The sequence below is a fragment of the Dromaius novaehollandiae genome, chromosome 1 (genome assembly GCF_036370855.1).
Source record: "Dromaius novaehollandiae isolate bDroNov1 chromosome 1, bDroNov1.hap1, whole genome shotgun sequence".
Taxonomy (NCBI): Eukaryota; Metazoa; Chordata; class Aves; order Casuariiformes; family Dromaiidae; genus Dromaius; species Dromaius novaehollandiae.
This window is the reverse complement of record NC_088098.1, coordinates 195,308,831-195,322,122: the sequence shown is the minus strand read 5'-3', so window position 1 is coordinate 195,322,122 and position 13,292 is coordinate 195,308,831. Positions and strand designations below refer to the sequence as shown.

At 48.0% G+C, this 13,292-nt stretch overlaps 2 long non-coding RNA genes across 2 annotated transcripts in view; one reads left to right on the top strand and one right to left on the bottom strand.

Moving 5' to 3' along the window:
* The window catches only part of LOC112988377 (uncharacterized), a 39,961-nt gene extending 28,999 nt beyond the window's left edge, over positions 1–10,962 (top strand). The window contains exon 2 of the long non-coding RNA XR_003260522.2: positions 10,102–10,962. This is a non-coding gene — a long non-coding RNA (uncharacterized LOC112988377). The remainder of the gene's footprint in view (positions 1–10,101) is intronic.
* Positions 2,743–4,920, bottom strand: LOC135327161 (uncharacterized). The gene is made up of 3 exons (XR_010387292.1): positions 4,254–4,920; positions 4,034–4,122; positions 2,743–2,921 (listed from the first exon to the last, which is right to left on the bottom strand). It is a non-coding gene; the product is annotated as an uncharacterized LOC135327161 (long non-coding RNA).
* Positions 10,963–13,292: the final 2,330 nt, after the last annotated feature.

The following is a 13,292-nucleotide window of genomic DNA, read 5'->3' as shown; positions in this document are numbered from 1 at the left end:
CCCATCACCCCTTGCTCCGCGCCTGTAATGAGACTGACGTATCTGCAAACAGATCTCAGTGAGTGCAACTCCCAGTAACGTTCCTGGGTGTCTGCAGAGGGCATGGCACAGAGCCCATTATACTGGATTATTGCCACCCGGGGATTTCCCACACCAGGAAAATCCCCAGCTACCCCAAATCTCTGGCTTCCCACCTGAAGAAGCTGAAGACCTGGCTATGGTGTTGATAATATCTACTACTGGGAAGAGCAAAGGCTACAGAGGCCCACATATAGTAGGAATAGACCCAATTTCTATGAGAGACTTGTTTGGATTAAAGCTTTCCCTTACCAAGACAGCACCTGCTTCTGACATGGCGACAGGCAGCTACTCCCTTCCCATAAAGCAAGGCAAGCAGCCACGCGGCTCAGCAGGTGCCCACGCTGTGCAGCCGAAGTGCTGCTTGCTTGGCCCTCCGGCTCCTGGGTATGGTGGAGGGTACACCCTGGAGAAGGCGTGCTGGAGAGCTGATGCTGAAAGCCTCCTTCGGGAGGGCTGCTAAAAAGATGTCGTGAGCACAGAAACATAAAGGCTCTCCCACGTCTAGCTCCCACTGTCATCCACGGACTACAGCCATGGCTCATAGGGGTGTCCGTGGCTCCTGTCCCACACTGTCCCCTCCACTGTTCAGCAAGTCTGGCAAGGAGAGACAGGCTCTCTTTCCTTCCCACCCTGGGAAGAGGTGGATAGAAGAGCCAGCTTTTGTTTGCACCAACATACTTGTCCTTTGCAGATACAATATGCTCAAAACACCTGCTAGCACTCTGTATTCAGACTGCCACTGTATTAATCTGCTGAGTGCTTGCTCTATATTCGTCTCCAGGCAATGAACGGTCCACACCCAACACAGGCAGTAACTAAAGTGTGCAGAGCCCTTGGCAATCGCTCAGGGGAAAGGCCCAGTGGTTACTTTATATTTCGTGTACCACTCTGTACCAGTTTGAGGCCACTGACTGGCCAGAGGGGTGGCCTGAAGGATACAAAAGAAGAGAATGAGGCAGACTTCTTGGCAAGCTGTTGTAGATTAAAAAGGAGGCAGGTAGGAACAGAGATGAAGCAAGTGCTTTAAACAGTTATTAATGAGAAACAAAGGTTTTAAGTGACATTTAAATATGGGAAAGAAATCAGTATCTGTGGTTGTCATTGGTGCTAAAAGAGTGCTAAAAGCAGAAGTGGTTGCTGGAGTCTGAACAGGAATCTGGGGCTGAGCTCTCAACTTCCTCCCGACTGGATGAGAAGCTATTCACTTGATTTACAGGCTCACTGGCAGAAGAGGTCTTATTTTATAGAATTTTGCCTTTTTTGAAACAAATTGTTTCGTGAGCAGTGGAGCTAATGAAACTCGGTTTCCTGTGGGTCTGTGACCCTCAGTTTGTAATCCCTCCCACCTCCCATGCACAGCCGTAAGCCCAGCTCTCCCCTCGGCATGTGCTGTAAGACCCCCCGTCAGGCAGCGGTCAGGTATGCGCTGGGAAAGCAGCTAATGCATACGTGGTCAGCCAGCATGCACACGCTCACTAGCCAGTTGGCTGCTGGCTGCATTTCTCCAATTTAGGTCTCTATCCCTTGCCCAGTCATCAGTTTTCACAAAGCGTACAGGAAATGAATAGCCTTTGAAACGTCTACCTTTCTGTCATATATGAAATGAGTTAAATGTTATTGATGGAGCTGGACAGACAGATTGAACCCAGGAAAAAAAATGTTCAATTTTATTGGCTTTGAATGTACATGTGGGACTTAAGTCCAGGTTCTGGAATTCATTTCTTTCCCTCTCTCTTTTTCAGCTATTTTTAACCTGGTTGGGTTCTGTGATTTGTTTCGCACACAGCATTCAAAGTGGCACAGCTGAGGGGTGAGCAAGCACTGGGGAGAGGGGGAGGGAAAGCAGGGGCTGCTTATGTTGGCACTGCTGCTAAAAGAAGGGCTTATCAAACTGTAGCGTCAGTCTCTTTGCCTCTCACATCTGTAAAGTGGAAATGGTAGCCTCACATCACCCCTCAGAAAGGTTGTGAAGGTAAATATATTCACAGTCTTAAGGTGCTCAGATACAGGCAAAAAAAGAGCTAGAGAGAGAAATCAAGGCATCTTGTAAAGAAACACCAGAAACAGTGGCCGGTTTCAAAATAGAACTTTTTCTGTTAGAGTTCAACATCTCATACTGTGCAAATGTCTATGTGTACATCTCGAGACATCCCTCTTAGGTCTCCTAAGAAAAATCATTTTTTGTGGAAGCCCAATGACTGTACAGAGCAGACATCGATTCACAGGATCAGGTTCTAGACAGCCTGTGTCTGAGTTACTATCCATACAAACCTGGAGCTTGGAAGGCCAGAGGTTTAATCTGGAAAAGCTTCTTGAGCCTTAATTTACAGAATGAGATGTCTAATTGCAAAGCATTTATTTTCTTCAGTTAAATATAGATGATTATAATATGTGAGATCTGTCTTTTTTTCCTGTGCTCTCTTTAACTGTGTTTGTTAGACATGAAAGGAAAAGAGGATTAAAAGGGAGAGATCATATCGTAAACAGCCCTTCAGGGTAGGTGGGAAAACAACAGTAACTCTCTGAAACAGAACACAGGGATGCCCTTAGGAAAAGGTTTTGAAAGTGTCCTGCATTTGAAAGTTAATGAGTAAACAGATCACAAACATTACTTTAAAGACTGACAATGCCAGCTTTAACATCTCAAGCATGCACCACAACTGAGAAGAGACAAAGGGAATTTTTAATGGCCAATAAATGGACTAATATTTTTGGATACAAAGCTAAAAGCGGGCTAGTTCTGATGGGATGTGGGTTTGTTCTGAACTTCCTGACACAGTGGCTTTACTGTATTGGGCTGGTTTGCTTTACGCCATCTTCTGTTGAGGCACCACTTTTTCCTTTAAAAAAGAAAACAAGACGGTCATAGTAAATAATCCTCCTTTGAGCCACAGTAAATCCTTTGGGCATTGAATTTGTTGGCTTGGGGGGTTGTGTGGGCACATGCTAGGCCACCTCTTTGCTGTCCTGTGAGGCCTTGCTTCGCACCTGGCTCAGGTTGCCTGTTCATGTCTGCCCGTGTTCCCATGTCTCCTTGAGAAGATGTCCCCACGCTAGCGAAATGCTGGCAGCAAGGCAACATCCCTCTCCATCTGCTAGCAGCACAGTCACCCCATACTTGTTGCATTTCAAATGAACAATCTCTTGGTTATCATGTTCCTGGATCTGAGGCATTTTGGAGGAAAGCTGCTCTTGTCTGGAGCTTTTGTACAGTTCCTATCACGGCCTCCTGACACTCCGGGTCCTCTGCATGGGCTGTCATGTGTGTTCAATAGCTACAGTAAAACACCACAAACATGACTGCACCTTTGCAGTCACAGGAGGAGCCCCAGAAGGTCCCCAAAGCAGGTATCCCTTTCCTTCACCCAGAGCTGGCTCAAGGCAGAGACAAAGTCACCTCCTAAGATGCCAGACTTCCTATTTTGCTCATGCCTGAAGAGACAAAAACAGATGTTTCTGACATAAACAGCTCATCCAGGCCTTCTGCCCATACGACCCTCTGCTGAAGGGAAGCGTCTCAGCCTCTTGCCCATCCCAGCAGCCCATGGAGGGCAGAAAGAGCTGTTGCATGGGGTGGAGGAAGGGGAAAAGGAGTGCATCTTGCTGGGCAAGAGGGATGGAGGGATGTGTGAGTATAAGAAGTGGAGGTTGGAATGGGACCCCCCCCTCTGCAGGAGGCTGGATGGTTAAGGGGGAGTGGCATCAAGCGAGGGTTGGGAGAGGCAGGGAGAAAAGAGAGACAGAGAGACGGAGAACCCCTATTGCCAGCCAAAAGCTAAGCCTATCAAAGCCCCCCTAAACCTGGGTATGCCTTCACCCACCTAGAACCCTTCAAAATCCCACTGATGTCCTCCAGACCCCTTTACCCACACAGGGTGCCCAAAACTGTATCACCTACTCCTAGCCCCCCCTTATCCTTATACCTCAGAAACTCATGGACCATTTCACAAACCTTCTTGCTGTCCTCCATTTCTCCCAAAGCTGCTCTGCTGTAACTACAACATTGAGACAGGTCTGCATACATCAGCATAAGTTGCCAGCCTGAAAAAAAGAAGACAATCAGCTCCTTATGCTTCAGACACCCAGACACCAGGGAGCACGTGCCACCCCTTGACAGACCACATTAATAGCACCTCCACCCCCTTATCACAGCTGTTTTCTGATTCACTTACCCTTTTCCTAAGGGTCAGCCACCACCCTCCAGTGCACTCTCAGTTGATAAGAAATACTTAGTTGAGCTTCCGTGCTCAGTCATTATGTTCTGTCTCTTCCAGAGCAACTAAAATCCCAATCTGTCTGCTCACACCTTCATGCTGGACCCAGCCTCTCAGATCTAAGGATCTGCATGCTCCTCAGAAACCTTCTGCTCTTCTTTCTGCACTTGACCTCTCACTGGGCTGCATCCTACCTGAGTGCATCATCTGCCTCCTCCTCCACAAGAAAGGTGCCTGCCCTCCCCCATGAATCACTTGACTCCCTGTTGCTGTGAGCTTAGATACTTCAACAAATGGGCAGAGGCACAGGCTTGGCTCCTCTGTGCCCTCTTCCTCCCCTCACCAGGGCCTCCTTCAGTACATTCCCAGTCTCTTTGCTCTCATTAGCTCTTTCTAAGTTAGTCTTCCTCGAGCTTCTCTCTGTCTAAGTGACAGGCTGCCAAACATGCCGGCTCCTGCTTATGTAACCCTTCACTTGACTGTTCCCAGGGATGCAGCTTTGGGCCGATACGAGTATGAGTAAGCCCATCTCTCCTGCCCTGTCAGTGACATACCAGATGGGTGAGCTCCGCTGTGGCTTCTCTTTACCCTATGGAAGTTAACACCAGCAAAGGTGCTAGCTTTGTATTGCCCAAAAACAAGAACTGTGTTTAGTCTACCTTTCATACATATATAGGCTCTATCAAGCCCTGCACACTTTCTGGCATCCTTCTGAGCAACTGGAGCATGAGAGTGAAGAGGGAAGAGGATGCTGAGCTGCTGTGCGTGTTGATGAGCAGAGACCGCCTGCACAAGGGGCCACGTTCATGAGGGCAGCCCTGGCCCTGGGCACTCGGCGAACGTTGCCGCCTGGTGCGAGGCTCCAAGCTGCTTGTGACCCCCTTTGGAAAAATGCAAGGGTTCAGCTTTGTTTTGGCTGATAAAGTGGGTATTGTGAATAAACCAGAAATACTAGTCCTGCCCAAGAGCTCTGCTGTGCCCCAGGCAAGAATACCAAAGCAGGATTCTCCCTCAAATAAGAGTTCAACAGCCAGATATTCCCCGAGCAGTCCCAGGTGGAGGGCCCTGCTGGCTGGGAATACACACAGCGTGTGGCTCCAAGGGCAGAGGTGTGTGAGCAGAGACAGACAGACCCAGCTAGGTCACACGAATCCCTGGGGATAAATGGTTTGCTCACAGGGCAGAACCAGAGGGATTTCAGCATCTGCCTTCCATAGGTGTGGGCTAGGTGGTCCCAATGCCTCTTTGGATTTGGCTCACCAAGAAGAGCAGCACCCTCAGCAGAAGGTGAAAAACAAAGGAGAGGAACTGAATGGGCAGGTGTAGGCACACAAGCAGATGGAAGAAGTGGGTGCTCCAATACTGCTAAGACAAGCACTGAAGAAAGAGAGAAAGTTCAAAGAGGACTAGAAAAAAAGCAGAAATTCTCTTTACGGTGCATGAGATCAAATATCACAGAGCACGGGTAGGTCCGAGAAATTGAATCCCTGGGACTTTTCAGTGGGAGGAGGAAGCCCCTTGAGCTAAAAACTATGCTCCCATTTCCTGTCCTAGGCCACTGCCCACAGGCTCATGTCAAGCAGCAATATCAAGTGGGAAACACCAACCTTAGTGGATATCAGTTCAGCAATCTCCAAGTCCAGGCAAACCCCAAATCCCATCAGAGCCCAGGGGATGGCCACCTTCCCCCTTGATTCCTGCTCCTCCTGTGCCTTGCCTTATGCTAAACATGGTTTTATACTTCATAAAAAGACACTTTGACTAAACAAAACAGTCCCTTTACCTGTCCTGAAAAAACAGATCCCGACATTCCCTCCTGTCAGCCCCCTCGCTTCACTGGAGTGCAGGGCCTAAGTCGTCTGTCCAAATGCAGGTGTCAAATTCAGGCAAAAAGCTCTTGGGACTCCACTGACTACTCTGACTAGACCTTCATTGACTGGAAAGGGCAAGCTCCTCTCCAGGACTCACTAATACTTTCCAAAACCCTGTGGATGCACAGTCAGAAACCAAAAACCAGGCCTATAACACCGTACAGGAAAAAAGAGGTGCTCAAGGCATCATGAGTGTCCCAAGTCCTGCCATAGCAGGGACTGTGTAGCAGATATTATAGAACAAACAAGTATCTCTGTTGCAGCTAGATCCCTAACTTGCAGCTAGACCCCATTCCTATCCAAAACTGGTGTGTGTTTTTCCTTGGACAGTGCCCAATCTGAAGAATTAGTGTTTTCCACACAAAAATGCCTGGTTGGTAAATTTCCAAGAATTTCTATTTTTGATTCAATGAAGAATGGCAGCTTTCCATGGAATTTACTTTTCTTTTTTTTTCTTTTTTCTTCTCCAAAACAAGATTGCTCAAAAATCCATAAATCTTCATTTGGAAATGCTACCAGGAGGCTGCATGGATGTCAGAGTTCAGTTGTCCTGTTCTGCAGAAGATTGTATGGTTTTTCTAATAGTCCTTTCTGATTTGAAAACTACATTTAGTTTTTACATCTTTTACCTTTTCATTAAGTCGTTTTTCCCTCATACTCTCTTTAAGAAAGTAAAGTGGAGGCTCTGCCACAGAATTCTGAAAATGCTCATGTTTTTTAACATCGTGCTCTGGCTCCTGAGGCCGTATGATCACTTGTGACCCTGGACGATTACGAGAGGAGACACAGCTGTGAAGAAGCCGCAGGAAGTCACCTTGCTCCATATTCAGGCTAAAGCTTTGCTGACTGGTGCTCAACTCAGAGCTAGGGATACACACAGATCTCGCAGGAAGCTGCTAATAGTCTTCCGCACCCAGGTTCTCCCATTGCTGTATACGAGTTGTTCCACAGTCTGCAGCCCATATGCTAAATAGTCCAAATTTGCAAAATCATGCCTTCTCCTTACCAGCTCCCTCATTTTGATACAGTTCTGTCTTCTTTCTTTTTTCTTTTTTCTTTTTTTTTTTTTGTCCCATCCTGTGTCTCTGGAGTCCTCCGTGAGCAAGAACTTGCTTCCTCCGAGTCATACTGCTCCTCACTTGTTCAGTCTCTCGCAAGCAGCATCACTTTGGCCAGCAGCCAGGACTGCAGTGAGGGCCAGGCACATGCAGGGCAGCTGAAAAGTACCTCAGCTTTGGGAAATCCTGCTGGGCTGTAAAAGCTGCCCACAAACCCAAATCACATCAAGCGAGGCCTGCCTGATAATTCTTTGGCATAAGCCCCAAACTTGTTGAACTGCTTTTCCATACAAAGTATTTCCAGGTGGGTTATTAGGTCTTTATCCCTTCCATCTTGTATCCTCTTGTGGCTGAAAACGGCACTCATTAGAGCAAGCTGTTTTTTAAAGGAAAATAATATTTTCCTATACGTTTCTGGTTCCTCTAAACCAAAGGATACTTAGCAAGACCCAAGTTCTCCCTGTCGCAACACATAGTGCTGTGTCATCTCCCCACAATGTCTGTGCCCTTATTGGACTAGTTAGGGCTATAACCTATTTTTTTACAAGGACATGGATAACTCCAGGATGAACAGTTATGCTGGTACAAAGGAGACGTACACTGTTAAAACCAGTTTCCCTTCCTGCACTTTTGTAACAGCATCACCGTAGCCGCATTTGAGTCTCTGCTGCTTTAATTATACTGGAGTAGTTAAAATGAAAGAGCTGAGCCAAGTCTGTAGTGCAGCCGTCTGCTAGCAGCACCGTGCGGGCTGGGGGCGAGGAGGCAGCCGCCGGACCCGTGGAGCTGGTCCAGCTCCGGCTACATGCCGTTGCACTGCTTTGCTAGCGTACCTCGTTCCCATGTGTGCACACAGGACGCTCCAGAAAGCTCAGCTTGGCCAGGAAGAGCTGCATGCACACGAGGACCTCTGCGTCGGTGCGACACGCAGCAAAGCTTTGCTGCCGGTCAGCGGGAGCCGTTTTGCTGTGCGCCCAGCAATGAAAGAGGCCGTCAGGTGTGCTGGACTTCCGTCGTTTTTACTCTGTTACCCACTGCAGCGAAATGCGTCTGATACAGACAGGATTATTAAAAATGGAGCCCAGGTGTAGGGCTTGCAGTTCTGTGAGTCACTATTGCATGAGAGCAGCGGGTAAGGAAATGGCAGGGCTTTTGTTTGAAAATTTCCAAAACAACAAACTGATTTGTTTGTCGATTTGAGTCTTGGGGGTCTCGGCCACAACAGAAAACAGAGAGAGGTGGAGGCAGAACGGTGCAAAACCCAGAGCGTTTCTGTCAGTTAAAATGTTTCACTCTGAGAAACTTTCCGACGGTACGGTTTTGAAAGGACACGTGTCTTTGAAAAAACACCTTGACCAGCAAAATCCGGCCAGCCAGTGAATGACTTGGTTTCGAAGTGGCCCCATCAGCAAGACCTGACACTGCGGAGCAGACCGGAGGGCTCACCAGCGGCCAAAGGATGCAAGGGCCGAGGAGGATTTCTTTCAGAGCAGAGCTTGCGAGGGGCAGGTGTGGATGGGAGCCCTGCCGGCCGCTGCCGCCTCAGCAAGCCCGTCCTCCCCGTCGCAGGAAGGTGGAAGGGCCGCGCAGGCGCAGCGCCGGCATGACTCACGGTCCCCGTCGCAGCCCCTGGCTGGACACGCTTCCTTCCAGCATCCCCTCCCAGGGTGGATTCCCGACACCTCCCACCCCTGATATCTTCGGCTTTTTTTCCAAAGTCAGCCCAGCCCGCTCCCGCTGGTGGCCGGCCAGCCGCAGCGTGCTGTGCCCAGCACCGCTGCCTGCGCTCACGGCTGGGCCGGGCGCTGCGCCAGCGCTCCTGCCTTTAACCCGCTCAGCGCAGCGGATGAGACCCCGGCAGACGGTCGCCAAGAGCCAGGCTGGGCTCCTGCCCAACCTGGGGTCTGGGAATTCCTGGAAAACCTGGAGAGCCCCGTGCAGCTGAGGGCAGGAGCTGTTGGGAAGATGTTAGTCTCCCTCAGTGAGCCCCAGAAAGCCCCACCCAGGTTTCGCTCCTCACTCCCTTTTCATATTAGAAAACAAACAAAACGGAAAAAAACATCAACATTTGCTACTGTGTGTTGCCCTTGCTGCCATGTGATCCAGGCATGTGATTCAGTTGTTGATACTTGGTTTTTTTTTATGGGATGAAACTCGGAGCTGCCGTAAAAGCCTGTGTAACTTGTCAGAGCAATTCCCTACCCTGGCGAGTTACACAAGCGCAGAGCTGCTCTCTGCCCCCGGGCGTCCTGCCCCCCTCTGCCTGCTGCCTGTCTGGGAGGCTCCTCCTCTCCGTCCTTCAAAGGCAGCAGCTCCACTCATTTTTAGGGAAAGAGGCAGGATTCTTCTCAGCTGCCCTATGGGACACAGTGAGACGCCTCAATGAGGCAGCAGTTTCTTCCAGCCTTTCCTCCCTTTGGAAGTGTTGCTCAAATAAAAGGCAAGCTTCAGCCTTCACTGAAATATTAAAAAAAAAAAAAGAGAGAGAGAGAGAGAGACTGGGACTGCCAGCCTGCAACGTGCTCTGTATTTGATTTCCTCTCGCAGTCTGCAGGGATCTGCCTGCCTGCGCAGATCTGTTTAGTCATGTTGCACGGCTGGGCTGGATGGGGCTGTTTGCTGCAGGACTGGTGCTTGTTCCCAGGTCTCCTCAGCGAGCAGATGTTTGCTGTGCCAGGGAGCCAGTGTGCTGTAGCTGGGCTCCTTGCCTCCCACCTAGGATCCTTTGCCTGAATTTGGTTGGCAGCCAGGGGCTCCGGAGCATGGGGGGGGGGGGGGGGCGTGCAGAGCTTCCATAAGAAACCAAGTTTTAGCAAGAGGGCTGCCTTTTACCAGAGAGCTAGAAATAACCATGGCCCTACCTGTGGTGTCTTTCAGTGGCCAGTGTGCTCTGGAGTGGGCCAGCCTGCCTCTTGGGTCTCAGCGGGTCTCATGAACGATGGAGGGAACCTCTGCTTTGGTGGCTGCCCTTGCTGCAAGAGATGGGCCACGGCTTTGAGGTACCTGTATGATCCTCTGCTACTAGAGTTGGCCTGGGACCAGTCCAGCACCTGATCTCAGATGATTGATTCATGGCCCTGGAGTGCAGCCACAGCTTCATGGTTACAAACGCGCATGGACGCGGCCGGGCGCTGCGCTGTCCCTCTGGAGCGCGTGGGAGAGGTGTGAAATGCTGGTTCTTGCCATTGTGGCAACTATTGATCACCACCTCTGTGGGTTATTGAAGACAAAAGACAGTGTAAACACTACTGAGCTCCCCCACTTGCCCAAAATGCACACGTGCCTCCAGGTGACGTAAACCCTTCCTGGGACTTGACTGTAATTACAAATGAACTTCTTGCTCACAGTAGTAGGTGCCAACTCTTCTTACGGGGTTTAGCTACTCCATACAGTTGTTCCTTGTAGCCGGGGATGGCCCCTCCACTCTTTTCCCAGGGCTCACTGTCATTAGCTCCTGGTTGGAGTCTGCCACCCACTAACTACTAGTCTACGTAGATACTAACTTGTTTTTTAAGTAGAGATCGGGCATAACAGTCTTTCAATGATTCAATAATATCTGTCTCCCCTAGACAGAAAATGTGTCTCTGCCCAGCCACAGCCACTCTGCAGACAGCAAATGTTCACCTTTGCCAAATGACAAGGATATACGCTGTTGTTACGCTCTCCCTGCACTGTGTGACTTTACCTAGGATGTTTAGCTATGTATTTCTCAATAGAAATAAACACTATTTTCTTAAAGATGATTTGTTTTGTTTCTATCAAACATAAAGCCTGGAGGCAACACTGGACAAAGCACTTGCTTTGCCTGTTCCCATGTTTCCTGTCTCTTTACTTTGCTGCAGTATCTTCTCTCTATTTAAAAAGGTATCTTTTTGATCAGTAGTATACAGAACAACTATTGACCAAAGCTACTCTTCATACTGACTGGATTTGAACTGGACAGTCACAGACTCTAAAATCCATTGCAAACTCCTTGAGTTGCCCCATTCTTCATTAAAAAACCTGGTGTTAGTGCTTTTCTATTTAAAAAAAAAATAAAAAAAATTCAGAGATGGTATTTGGAAAAAAAAATACTTTTCACAGTGGTTCAAACTGCCAGAACCATCAAATTTCAGGCTGCTTATTTCTATGCTGAAGTAGGACTTCAGGTGCCTGGTCTGCTACTACCTGGCCTCCTCCTTTGGTTGTGGCCTGTGCGAGGAACCAGTTGCTTCTCTGGACTCTACAAGTCCCTGTTCTGGCATGTTGGCTTGAAATTCCTTCTTCTAGCCCAAGGGTCTCAGGCAGCTCACGTCAGTTTTGCATCTTAGCTCCTGTGACTCACCTTTTTTTCTCTGACATAGATAATGGTCTCCATACCCCACTGGTTTCTCTTTGCTGAACATGAGCCTGTGATTTTTTTTTAATTTTGTTCCCATGTATGAAAGAGGTTCTGTTTTGCCAGATCACAGAGCCATCAGCATGGAAATGCTAAGTATATGTATGGCCCTAAATAATTGGCTAGATAAGGTTCAGTATGTGGTATTCAAGAGTAGTTAGTATCATTCTTTGGTTTTCTAGGAATTGATATAGCTTGTTGTTGCTTGTTGAAAATGGCTTTCTGCTCGTAACAACCACCTCTCTTCTCCAAATGCCTCTTTTTCCTTAGTGATACCAGCAAGAAACAAACTGACGATGGTGCATATAAGTATGGATAATAGGCCTGCAGTTTTCCATATTTCAACTTGTAATTTTGCCGACGTTTCACCTTTCAACCACAAATATCTAAAATACTGTGAGAAGGTCTGTCATTTTCTGAGAAGCTCTGTTAAAACATAATTTTAAATTCACCCCTTTTCTCACTGCCTCTGTTTCCGTGGCAGGTGGTTGTTTTTTGGGGGGGAAGAGGGGGCCATTTTCTTTGTAGACTGTAGGGCTTGTTGGCCAGAGATTGCCTTTACACTTGTATGGCACTGAGTACAGTCACTAAAAGTAGAATTCTGAACCTCTTCACAAAAGCCAGTTCAATTGATTTCATTCTCCCAAAGCAACATCTACCCATAAAAAGACAGATTAATATTTTTTCTGCTCTCAGATCTCTCCTATCTCCCCACAAAAAGTAACACAAACTTCTAAGCAAGCAAAGGGACAGAGAACCTAAGACGTTGCACAACAGTTACCGTGATTAACCTGACACTGCTATCAAAGGTCGCAGTTTCACTAGCCAAAAGCTTTGCTGTGCAGGAGGCTTTAATGGCGGTGAGGGGTGCCCGCTTAGAGACAAGCTTCCAGAGCCTAAGCGGCAAGTCTGTTGCAAGAACTCTGTTGATCAAATAACATTTCTGTTCACAGTGCAGAGCCAAAAGCTGTTTTTGATTGCAGCCTTGAGGGGTATTTCTTGGCTCTCGCGCAATGTTTTAAGCCATGTGCAGTTCTACAAGTCATTACCAATGTTTGAAATCTCTTCATTCTTCTTATTATCCTCGGAGATGTGGAATGAAGACTATTTACCTTCCCTCATAGTTCATTATGATTATTAAACCATAGGAATGAGAACTTGTGCATGAGAGTTGGATGTATCAGGCCTGTTCTGGCTGTGTCAACATTATTTCTTAAAGAAGAGAGTATATTCAAAAATATGACCAACTTTCCCTTTTACCGTTTTCCTCTCATAACTGTATTTGTGTACAAAGATTTCACAATGCTATGTTACATATGCACTGTTTGCTGAAGCAGTAATATGAGGTTTCTCGTTGCCGTATTACCAAGATACATACCAAGACACTTTACCAGTACACGTAACAAGTCCCTTCATTAATTTCCTGGTGCCTTAGACCTTCAGATTCCAGGGTCAGATCTCACCTCTGCTCCTATCTCATCTGCCTTCTCCTCCGCAATGCATTTAAAACTATTTTAATTTTCCTGCTTGCCCCTCTGGGCCCTACCAGCCCTTTATCTTCTGAACAACTCTGGAGAAAAGAAAGACCCTGGCCCCTGAACGGATCAGGTGGCATAAGCAGCACCCTTAGATGTGCCCACACTGATGCAGAGATCTCCAAGCTGGCACAGCCGTGAGCTCCTGTCGCCAC